This window comes from Acinonyx jubatus, chromosome B4 (genome assembly GCF_027475565.1).
Source record: "Acinonyx jubatus isolate Ajub_Pintada_27869175 chromosome B4, VMU_Ajub_asm_v1.0, whole genome shotgun sequence".
Classification (NCBI taxonomy): domain Eukaryota; kingdom Metazoa; phylum Chordata; class Mammalia; order Carnivora; family Felidae; genus Acinonyx; species Acinonyx jubatus.
In genome coordinates, this window is record NC_069387.1 from 97869669 (window position 1) to 97880840 (window position 11172).

An 11172-nucleotide genomic window follows, 5' to 3' on the forward strand; every position below is an offset into this window, starting at 1 on the left:
AAAGAGTCTAGATTGAGGTATTGAATATATTTTTCTGTGCCAGAAACTATAGATATATGGATTTGATGAATCAGATCTATTTCTAAAAAGAAAGAAGATAAATCCAATAATAAAAATAGCTAACTTTTATTAACCACCTCTCATATGTGCCAGACACTGGCATATATACACATCAGCTGTTTTGTATAAATATATCATACAGTCCTTAGGAGAACCCTTAAGAGGTAGATCTTATCCCCATTTTACAATTGAGGAAACTCAGGTGATTCTGCAGTTCCAGATCACTGGTGTTGGAATGGGACTGGCTGGTAAGTTGGTCAAAGGAAGATTTTCAAAGGAAAGTTCTTAAGAATCACAAGACAGTGAGAACATGAGTGTCTACACCATAGAAGTGCTTCTCTTCCTGAAACTGAGTAGGAAGGGATTTAGTCTATTCAACTAGTGTGGAGTGAAGCAGATCTCAGTGAGAAAAAGAGAATAGAAGCCTACAAAGGAAACCAGTGGTAGATTTGAGGAGGGAGGATGGGATGTGAATGCATGGTCAAGATGTCCTTCAGGGATCCTGATCTCCCAGAGTATCATCTAACTCTCCTCTTAACTCGGAAGATCCTACTAATTCTGCGTAATCTCTGGTGTGAGGACTTGTTTTAGAATGGTGGAAGGACCCATGTCCTGTGAGCAGATTGTGAGGGGGTTCTCTGTTACCTCCTAGAAATCCACTCGTCTAAGCATGCCTCAATTGATAGGTACAAGATTTAAAATGTAAACTAACCCTGAAGCAAAGGAATGAGTGTTCCTCTTTTAGTTAAAACTCTGTTTGTGAGACTACCCTTAGCCCACACTCTTTAGCTTCTTCTTGCCCTCAGGATGAGGAAGAGAGTTGAGACCAGTCATAACCCAGGAAGATCCTCCTTTCCACCTGCCAAGAAGGGAAGGGAAACATCCCTGGTAGACTCATGAATGCAAGCTGGTTTACAGTGGTACCAAAGCTGTGGATTCTCCATTTGGGAACATCCACTTTGGAACATTTATTGAGAGATTTGTCAGCATCTCACCAGGATGAGGCCTGGAGAGCATCTACCTAGAGAATCCCCTCCAGGGTTGAATTTCTCCTGGGCATGGAACTGGCACCATTCCCCCTAAATTCCTCATGTAAGGACTAGATGGTAAGGGATATTAATATGCAACACTGTTCCAGGAAATCAGATATTCCAACTACAAATGAGTTTTGTTTCTCTAAAGAGAATTAGCCAAGTTCATCAACTCTTCCACAATGGGGTTCTTGGGGGAATCATCCTTAGCAAGTCTGAGGAATAACCTGATGAGATAGCCTTGAGAGGCTGATGCAGGGAAAGGTGATAGGGAAAATCTATCTTTTATCCTTCCATGTTCATAAAGCAAACTCTCTCCATTGTTTATATTCCTCTGACTTTCAACTTTCTAGTCACAGCAAATACAAGTGGGGAAGTAGAAGCAGGATGGTGGGCATGAAGGAAGCAGTGGGTTGAAGGAGAGGAAGGGAGAGAAAGAAGAAAGTGAGAACAAATGGGGTAAAACTCCAAATAAAAGATAGGTTAGGGGCCCCTGGGTGGCTCAGTCGGTCAACCGTCCAACTCTTGATTTTGTCTCAGGTCATGATCTCAAGGTTCATGAGATCCAGCCCCACATTGGGCTCTGTGCTAACAGCTCAGAGCCTGGAACCTGCTTCGGATTCTGTCTCCCTCCCTCTCTGTTCCTCCGTTGCTTGCATTGTGTGTCCCCCTCTCTCTCTCAAAAATAAACGAAGATTTAAAAAAATTTAAAAAAAAGATAGCTTAGATAGTTAAATAATGTTTCAATCAATCAACTAAATTAGCAATAAGCAAATTAACAAATTAAAAACAGATTAGGAGAGAAAGAATACCTATTTTAAAATTAGATTTGAAATGGGATATAGAAAAAACTGAAGGTGGTGAAACAAACAAGAGTTAAGACCAGAGGCAAAGATTCCAAATTAAGATTAGTTGATAAAAGTACAATAAAATACATACTTACAATTTTCAAAAAGATTACTGGCTAGTGAAATAGAGATTAAAGTTTTGGAATGAAAAGCCATAAAATTAAGATGGGGCTAAATCCCAAATGATAAAAAGAAAAAGAAGTAGGGTAAATGTAATTTAAGAAGTAGAAGAAAGTAAAAAAAAAAAAGTTGGGGGGACTCATAGAAACAAAAACTCTAAACTACAATAACCTACCATCCAGGCTAGTCAAGGGAAAATAGAAAGGAAGTTCTTTGGACAGCCAGGCTTTCCTCATAAAGGAATTCTCTTGAGGCGCATCCCTGGGGGCAGGTTTTTCAGTTTGGTTATGTATGCACCTATGCCTACCTCCATGCATTCATTCATTCATTCCACACGAACTTATTTGCCACAACCTGGGAATTCAATGGTGCAAGTCAAGCAGAGAAGAACTTTGCCCCCATGAAGCTTAGTATATTGTGGTGGGAGAGAACATAGATACTAAACAAATGATTACACAGACAAATCAATACTTATGGAGTTATGAAGAAAAAGCCCAGGATGCTCTGGGGACTATATGAACTGGTGATTGATTCTTTGTACACTGGGGATGGGTGATGTGGAGTGGATATATAGGTAGGTGGACACCAGGGGAGTTTTTTCTGCCAACATATTTGTTCTGAGATCCAAGGATGTATTATTAGGAATTAACTGAGGCAAAGCAGGGGTGTAGGTGGACAATATGTGTCAAGGGCCTGAAACAGGAAGGCTTTGGTGAGTTTAAGGAACTATAAGGAGGCTGTGGCTGAAGGAGACAGACTCAGCAAGGGAGAAGTGGTAGATGCATTTGGAGAGGATGGTGGGGGCCATATTAAGAATTTCGGTCTTTATCTTAGGAGGAATGGGAAGCCATTTGTTTGTTTCCTTCGTGGCACTTACAAGAACAAAAAAATATTTCATCCATTTGTCTATTTACTTTTTTTTTTTTTTTTGGTGGGGGGGTGGGGAGTACCCTTCCTTTGGGACAGGACCATATCTGTCTTGTATATCATTGTATTCCCAGCACTTCCCCAGCAGAGAATCAGTATGTATCTTGAATGAATTAATAGCAAATAATTTTGGTAGGGCCACAACCAAAGTCCAGGTCTTCTCCAAAACTTGTGCTTCTTCCAGGATGTCATATTACTACCTCAACAGTTTGCTTCAAGTCTTATCCACTCATGAACATGGTAGATGTTAGATGTCTCCCTCCATGCTTTTGCTGTCCTTAACTCAGCTTCTGAAATATCCATTACTTCTGAAAGTTTGGAAAATTGCTAAGGAGTTCTATCTTTCATGATGGTAGATGGATGTCATTGCGGGCTATTGGGGACAAAATATGCAAGAGGAAGGAGTTTATTATTGCATATCCAAGTGTCCTGGACTTGTTTTCTGGAAGAACTAACACTCATAGTGGCAAATGGCTTTCCCACTGACAATGTTCACAAGTCTCAGGGAAATCTTAGTAACGCTTGGTTCTTAGTAAGTTTTCCCCGCCCCGAGCAATGGCACACCTAGCGTATTTGACTCTTAAAAGTAGATGAGTGTTTAACACCCTCCTGTTTTATAAGACATGGTTATTTTTAGCAATAGTCATGTAATAACTAGGAATGTTAACTCCTTTCTTGATTTTTTAAGGTTTAAAACAAATAATAATTTAAAAAGAAAAATGTTACAGTTTTTAAAAAAACTTTAAATTCAGTAAAGTATTTCATGCATGAAGTAAAATTTGCACTTATTAAACAAAAGTATCATACTTCACATTTTCTGCTCATTATCACTTTTTAAAATTTAAATACAAATAAAAAAAACCTCAGCGTGGTCACAGAGAATGTCAGAATTAAAGTGAGACAACTTTAGTTTGTTTTTAAAGTCACCATGCTGTGATTGTTTATTTCAAGTCTACTTGTTTAAATGAGGAAATAAATACGTGTAGTACCAAAGGGTTTGGAGACACAAAAATGCACCTGAAGCGAGTTCACAGGATTCTGAACAATTCAGAATGTATGCTCACAAGACTCTTTGTGGTTGAATCTGCATGGGGATGTACGCTCAGGGGAGGACAGAATAATTGTGAGTTCTTCAAATTAACCCCCATATAAAATACAAGGCTTATTAAAGAATAAGACCAAGATATGCTACTTTGAAGCTTATGTATATTTACTTAAACTCCGCAGTAACCACAGCAATTGTTTAAAACTTAAAATGATTTTGGGGGTGGGGGAAACATTATCACTGACATTGCTTAGAATTGCCAGCACATGATAACAAAGGGAAGACCAACCTTTTGAATTTATTATTCAAGTTATTATTTTTATAAATCCTTTGCAGAAAACATATCACTTTACTGTCTGCACCTAAAGAGGCTGCCCGTGCACCTGCCCTTGGTAAGCTGCGACTCTAACTGCAAACAGTTAAAGAAACAATCAATCCCATCAAAAATGTTACATGTTACTTAAGAAATGGAAGGTTCCCCAACTTCCCCTCCAGCCTCTAAGGATAATTTCTAGAAATTAATTTTCTATCGAGATAACAATTTAGGAAATAAGGACACATCTCCAATGATCCTGTATTTTGGAAAATTAGGTTGTTGCCTGTTTTCCATATCTCAAAAAGCACTTGGACAAACATTTTAGTGTGTTTATTCACTTATTGCTTAAAAACAATTCCAAAATGTGGAATTGCGGGGTGGACAAATGTTTCAAGCTTTTCAAGCTTTTGCTACCTGTCACACAAACTGGCTTATAAATACGAAGAACAACCACCACGATTTCCTATCTCCAAAGTTTGCACTGATGCTACTGAAGAAACTGTGGGTGGAAGATTTAGAGGGTTCTTGGATGGAAAAGTAGACAGGGAAGCCCTGTTGTCAGCAGGGAGGATGTGGGAGAGGCAGAAGCCAGACTCCTGAGGTGACAGCTCTCACATTCGCAAGGTGACATCTCTCTCCCAGCTGCTTGGGCTTTCCTGCTTCTCTCCATAAATTCCTACTTAGAGATTATATTCCTCCAAAAAAATCTAAAATTTCTACAGTGAGAAAGGCAAGTTTTGATTGAAGTTGGGTTTGGATTGTGAGGCACGTGGGAGGAGTTTGATAGATTTTTGTGGCGTACGGCCCCCAGGGGCCTGCGCCATACCAAAGACCTGCTCCACATGAAGACGATGGTGAGGGGGTGGTGCAGGGGGAGAAAGGGGGGCAGCAGAGAACACTGAGACACAGAGAGGGATAATAAGACCATCAAGACCCCTAATATGCTTATTTCAAAATTGTCCAGGGTAAAGTATTCCCTATCCTCTTATTCCAACTTTATCAAAGGACTCTCTACTCACAGGGCCTCAGACTCAAACTAGCACATTGGTTTCATGATATTTGGGATTAAATAGTGCTTTAGTTGTTTTTTTTTTTAATGCTTATTTATTTTTGAGAGCAAGAGAGGCAGAGCATGAGCAGGGGAGGAGCGGGGGGGGGGGGGGGGGGAGACACAGAATCCAAAGCAGGCTACAGGCTCTGAGCGGTCAGCACAGAGCCCGACGCAGGGCTTGAGCTCACGAACGGCGAGATCATGACCTGAACCAAAGTCAGTTGCTTAACTGCCTGAGTCACCCAGGCACTCCAAATAGTGCTTTAATAGATAAGCTGGGTACTTCAGCTTTTTATATGTATTTATATGAAATATTTCATATATATGTGCCTATATACATAATTTGGTTTACATGGAAAAAATATTAATTCTATATGACCAGTTTATTAATAAATAATGAACTGGATAATCAACTAAATGTCAGAATCCACATTGGAACAGTACCTAACACAGTAAGCAATGACTGAATGTTAGTTACTATTGTGCATGGCCGTCTTCATGGTTATTATTACAAGTCTCTTTGCAAAGGCGGGTGGGCACGGGGAAGTCAGTCAGTTGGGGCCATCAGTACAATGTATCAACTACACTGGTAGATAAAGTTCTTTAGCGTTGCCACCCTGAATAAATGTGAGATTCTCGTGAGGTGGATGCCGGGTGGTCAACTAGCAACGTGGCCACATCAGGGCTTGTACCACTGGGGAGGGCTTACACACTTTGCCTCTGGGGACAAGCCAAGCTTCTTTGAATCAGGCTCTACTTCTCACCTGTGTTGTGTCTGTGGGTAACTCACTTCACTTTTCTAAGCTTCCGGTTTCCTCACATGCAAATAGAAATAATAATAGTGCTTGGCTCCTGGGGTTGTGAGAATTAAGTGAGACATCAAGCGGCTAGCATGACCCCTGGCGAGTAGCAGGGACCCAGAAAATATAGGTGATTATTATGCCTGGATAACCTTGTAAGTGTTTTATTGTGGGTTTTGTGCCCAGATTAAAGGACTTGTCTTTTCCACAACTTAACAAAAAGAAACACGCCCTAGAAGCTAACGCCAGCTCAGAGTGAGAAACGATTATCTAAGAAGGTCACCTTCAAAGGTATTTCAGTAAAACTCTGTGTCACCATCAGTCTTTCACCATCAGTCTCCACAGCTGTCACTTATTTTCTCCCCTTTTTGTCCAACTGGGTCATTTCATCAAATTTAGTGCCCACTGAAAGCAACAGCTGCCAAGCGCCATTGTGGTTTCACATGGTATTTGACAGCATTGAGAGCTCATTTTTCCACCTGCTGCCAGTCTGAAGAATTCTCAGGATTCGCCCTTTGTTTTGTTCCAACTGTGGTATTTATAAATATGAGAAGAGACGTAGTGAAGGTTCAGGGCAGTTTTCTAATCCTGTGAAGGTTGAGTTTGCAGGTGAATGAAAAATAGCGGGTGAGATGCCAAAGAGGTTGGCAGGAAGAGTGTCACTGGCTTGGTTGCCTGACCCTGAAACACTCCTGTCTCCTTGCTAAGCTAAACCCAGCCCCCACCCCAAGCTCTAGGACCTCAGCAAGGAAGAACTTGCAGAGCTCAGGTGGCTCTGACAAAGGTCAGCCACCTCTGAGGTGCTCTCTGACTAGGTCCCAGGCTTAGCAATGTCCTCGTATTATTATCCTGACCTTCGATCTTCCTGATCTCACAGCTCTTCTTCCAGGATTGAGTTCTGCCTTGTTCTGACCAATGCCTCATGCTTCCAAACTGGGAATGGATCCTACTCCTCACGACCAGCCCTGGGGCCTTGCTAATTCATACCAAATGGTTCTAATGCCAACCAATGGTTTAGCCACAAGACTCTGAACTCTCACATCTTGCAGACCAGTTTGGATTACTATCCATCTCATGTCCCTTCATTACATTCACTGGAATTGTGGTTTTCCAGCCTGGCTAAATACATATCCCAATTCGGTTCAACATCAACCACTACTGATGGACCGGGGCAGGGGGTGGGGGAATGTATAGTGTTGGCCCCTCTATAATTTTCCTGTCTGTGCCTGCTAAGTTTTAATTTTGACATGGGCCCCTACCCAAATCTGTCACGAGCTATATGACTCCGGATAAATATCATAACTGAGAAGTCACAAATCCAGTTAGTTACCTATAGGGGACCAACCAGGGGGGTGAGATTGATCAAACTGGCTGGCTGTGGGACTAGATTGCCAGCATCACTCAGTCCTGGTTGGTTATTGCCAGGCTAGACTATGGGGCTCTTCTTTGTAAAATAGGGGGAAAGGGAAGAAATGGGCATGGGAAGCCAGCTGATTCTGTCAGCTCCACACATTTCTCCTCACCCCTGATTAACTTCAGCCATTTTGTGGCTTCTCTGGAGTGAGTGTTTTCTATCCCCGGGGGCTTCTTCAGGATATGCGTGATATACTGCCACCCTGGATCAAGGTTTCTCCTCTCTGTTACTCTCACTGCGTTCCCTGAATGCCTCGGTAAGATTTCCAAAAAACTGTTCTTGACCCAGGATAGTCATGAATACACTAAAAGCTGTTCTCTGTGGCTTGTAAGTCCAGTTTACTTAATGTGCTTGCTCTTTTGTGAGAAAGTCATGGGTTTGTTCTAGCTGACTGTATTCTACTTCAAGGACAGAACCCTACTCTCACCGGCCATCTCTCAAGTGGGGTCTGTGAAGAGGAAGAATATGAAGAACACAACTCCATCGTAGCTACCAGGAAAGCTGCTATACATGGTTCTGAGTTCACTCACCATTCTGGGCTCCGTCTTCTAGAATGAAGGTGTTGAGCTCTGTGGTCTCTGGTATAAAACACACACCCGAACACTCTTCAGAGGGAGAGAATGTTAGAACGGAACTTTTCCTGGTTCTATTTCAGCTGAGAGCCAAGATGGTAGGTATCAGATATCAAAGTGAATGAAACAGTCACTCCCCCTCCCAATTAGTGCATTTAAAAGGAAATGTCTCAGGGCACCTGAGTGGTTCAGGGAGTTCAAGCCCTGTGTCCGGTTCTGTGCTTATAACACAGGCTGCTTGCGATTCTCCCCCTCTCCCTGCCCCTCGCCTGCTCGTACTCTCTTTCTCTCAAAATAAATAAATAAATATATAAAAGTTAAAAAAAAAAATAAAAGGAAAGGTCTCCAAGAGTCTGTTCCATAATCCTTGAACTGCTCCAGGAGATGAAGATTGAGGAGGAAAATATATCTCTAGACACAGGGACTAGGGTAGGTGTAGAGGATATTATTAATGCCTTTGGCCACTGGCCCACCGTGCTTCCCCACTCATAACAACATCCAGCTGCCTCCTTCCCTGGAGAATGGCCCTCAGCCAGACAACACCTGCAGCCTGCACACTCCCACCCTGAGCACCTCAGCAGACTTTGGCCTAACTAGAAGGAGGATGGAAACTGAACTCCTTGCCTCAAGGGGGGATTATCTTTGTGACACACTTCGAGCTATAGTTTTGGGTTTTTCCTCTGGGATCAGATCTAAACTAGTCTCCAGCTGGAGTCACGTTCTTGCTTACCTTCGCCCTTCCCCCAGCTTTATCCTGTTTTTCTTGTTCCTCTTGTAATGAGAACAACGTTTCAGTAAATCACTTGAACAAGAATCCCCATTTCAGGCTCAGCTTCTAGACAGATTGATCTAGGATAGCAGAGGTGTACCTCCTAGAAAGTGGGGGTGGGTTTTGAAGATGAAGCCTTCAGGGCAACTACTTGGACAGCTTTGAAGTGTTCCCTGTGATTGAGAGACAAGGAGAACTGGTCCCTCGCTGAACTCTGAGAAATTCCAAGTGGCCTGTGAATGGTATCTGACTCTCACCTTGGAGATCTAAAGGCAACCAACTCAATGGAGCCAGGAGGGTGTTGCTGCACAGAGATGTTCTGACCCCAGATGGTGGGCAGGCCAGGACCACATGAAGGCAGAATGGATCACTGTGGGTCACGAAGGAGACTAGTATGGGGGTCTTCTTGGTCCAATAAGGCTGTCTGGAGGGTCACAGAGACCTCAGCTAAAACAGCCTCTTCTTTACAGGAATGGAGATCAAACATCTCAGGTCAAGGGAGCTGCAAGAGCAAGGAACTCAACAAGAAACCTATGAAGAACCCACAAAATCCCCACATGAGTAAAGAATCAACTGTGACCACCTGCCAGCCCCATCCAGGGATTCCAGCTTTAACTAGTGCCAGGTTCAGCCAAGTGAACTTCCTGCTTTGACCCCAATCACAGGTAGCTCAGGTGAACTAGGAGAAAGGAGAGAACAGAAGGACAACCCACCCTGCCTCACTGCAGGCTTGTGAAGCAGGCCAGGGCTGGACAAGGGTGATGGTTTAATCTCAGCTTCAACTTTGGATTTTTTATTATTATGTAAGACTGAATGTATTAAATTTCTAAAACGAGACTGCTTTACAACTAAAAGTGACTAACACCAAGAGTGATGCAAGAAAGACTTGATTCATGGACAAGAGAAATTTATCTCCACTGAATTTAGTTTATAGTGATGGAGGGAGACAAAAATAATGTTCAGATCGCATTCCATGGGTCAGCCTTGTGCGATATATGGTTACATAAGCAGGGAGCAGCAGTGGCTCCCCACTGTTTCCCAAAGAGAAGTCCTGGGCTGATTCTGTCAGCTGTATCCTCACTCGGGTTCCCAGGATAAAAATATCTATTGGATAAGAATCTGAAACATCAGGTTCTGAAACTTTTGATTGGCCAAGTGCCAGATGACTCAAAGCTGTGCAGTGTAACTAAATGAGTCACCTCATCCTTCTATAGGCCCTGGAGGAATCTGCTATCTTTAAAATGGTGATGGCCTGGCTCCACAGCCCTGGTTGGGAATTTGTGTGTTCATTCTATCATTGCATTATTGAACACCTGTCAGGTACTGAAGATTAAAAAACTGTGAAACAAGGACCCAACTGGCAATGATACAATTTGCTATGTGTTCTCCTTTTAGCGCAGTAGAGGGAATGATGTTAACAAAGGCGATGATTAAAATGAGGTTGGTCAGGGACTACTTAAGGGAGTGGATCACAACTTTGCTGGAACATTGGAATCACCCGGGATGTTTTAAAACTACCATGTTCATGGGGCGCCTGGGTGGCTCAGTCAGTTAAGTCTCAGACTCTTGATTTCTGATCAGGTCATGATCTCAAGGTTCATGGGATTGAGCCCCACTGTCAGCACAAAGCCTGCTTGGGATTCTCTCTCTCTGCCCCTTCCCTACTTGTGTGCTCTCTTTCTCTCAAAATAAATAAATATTAAATCAATCTACCATGTTCCATCCTTGGGAGATTTTGATTTATTGGTCTGGGCCGCTGCCTGGGCATCAGGATTTTTTTTTAAAACCCAAAAGACAAAAACAACTCCCCAGAGAATTCTAATATGCAGCCAGAATTGTAATATACTATAGGTAAACATAACAAAACTAAGTACAGATCTTCTTTGATGTCCCAATAAATCCATCATAAGTTGAAAATATCATATGTCAAAAATGCATTTAATGCACTTAACCTACTGAACATCACAGCTTAGCCTACCCTGCCTTAAACATGCTCAGAACTCTTACATTAGCCTACAGTTGGGCAAAATCATCTCACACAAAGCCATTTTTATCATAAAGTGTTGGATATCTCATGTAATTTAGTGAATACTGTTCTGAAAGTGAAAAATAGAATGGTTGTATAAGGGCAGAATGGTTGTGAATTGTTGACCCTGGTGACCGTGAATCTGACTGGGAGGTATGGCTCGCTGCCTCTGTCCAGCATCATGAGATAGTAT